We start from the raw sequence: 924 nt of genomic DNA on the forward strand, positions 1-924 counted from the left end.
CACCCCGTCCCCCGCGGCGGCTCGCCCCTCCCAGCGCGACCTCGGCTGCCCCGGTTCCCGCGCGCAGGCGCCTGAGTGCTCCCGTCTGCCCTGCACCGGGCGGCGGCAAAGCAGATTGCCTGCGCTTCCGTGCCTGGCCTCGGGACCCTCCTCTCGAGAAAAGGGCTCTCTAAGGATAAAATAGATCGAAGCAAGATTATTAATCATATATTTTTTTCATACAGCTCGTGTTGTGGCCCCTGCCCCATGTTAGATACATGGTGCCATTCACAAGTTAAATCAGGCCATGCATGTCATAGAGTCACAGAACATGAGGGTTGGAAGGGACCTCAGGAGGTCACACCTAGTCCAACCAGCCCCCTGCTCCGAGCAGGACCAGCCCCAACTAGATCATGCAGAACAAGGCTTTGTCTAGCTGGGTCTTAAAAACCTCCCAAGATTGAGATTGCACCACCTCTCTAGGTAACCCATTCCAGTGCTTCACCACCCTCCGAGTGAGATGGTTTTTCCTAATGTCCGACCTAAACCGCCCTTGCTGCAACTTGAGTCCATTGGTCCTTGTTCTGTCATCTGCTGCCACTGAGAGCAGTGCAGCCCCATCCTCTTCAACCCCCTTCGGGTAGTTGAAGGCTGCTATTAAATCCTCTCTTTGGACCAGCCATGCCTGCAACATCAGTGTCACAGGATAAAAATAACTGTAAAAAGAGTCAACCTGTTATAAAGGCAGTTCTGGAAAAGGTGGAACAACTGCAGATACAGGGTAACCTAGGGGATAGCAATCACCAATTGTTAGAATTTACTATCTGGCAAAAGGTGGGAAAGATAACTAGTAGGGCTGAAGTGCTAGACTTCAGAAAGGCTAACTTCAATGAGCTCAGGAGATTAGTAAGTGAGGCACTGAAAGGCATGAGCATTGGTGAGATG

This window comes from Alligator sinensis, unplaced genomic scaffold (genome assembly GCF_000455745.1).
Source record: "Alligator sinensis unplaced genomic scaffold, ASM45574v1 scaffold1273_1, whole genome shotgun sequence".
Taxonomy (NCBI): domain Eukaryota; kingdom Metazoa; phylum Chordata; order Crocodylia; family Alligatoridae; genus Alligator; species Alligator sinensis.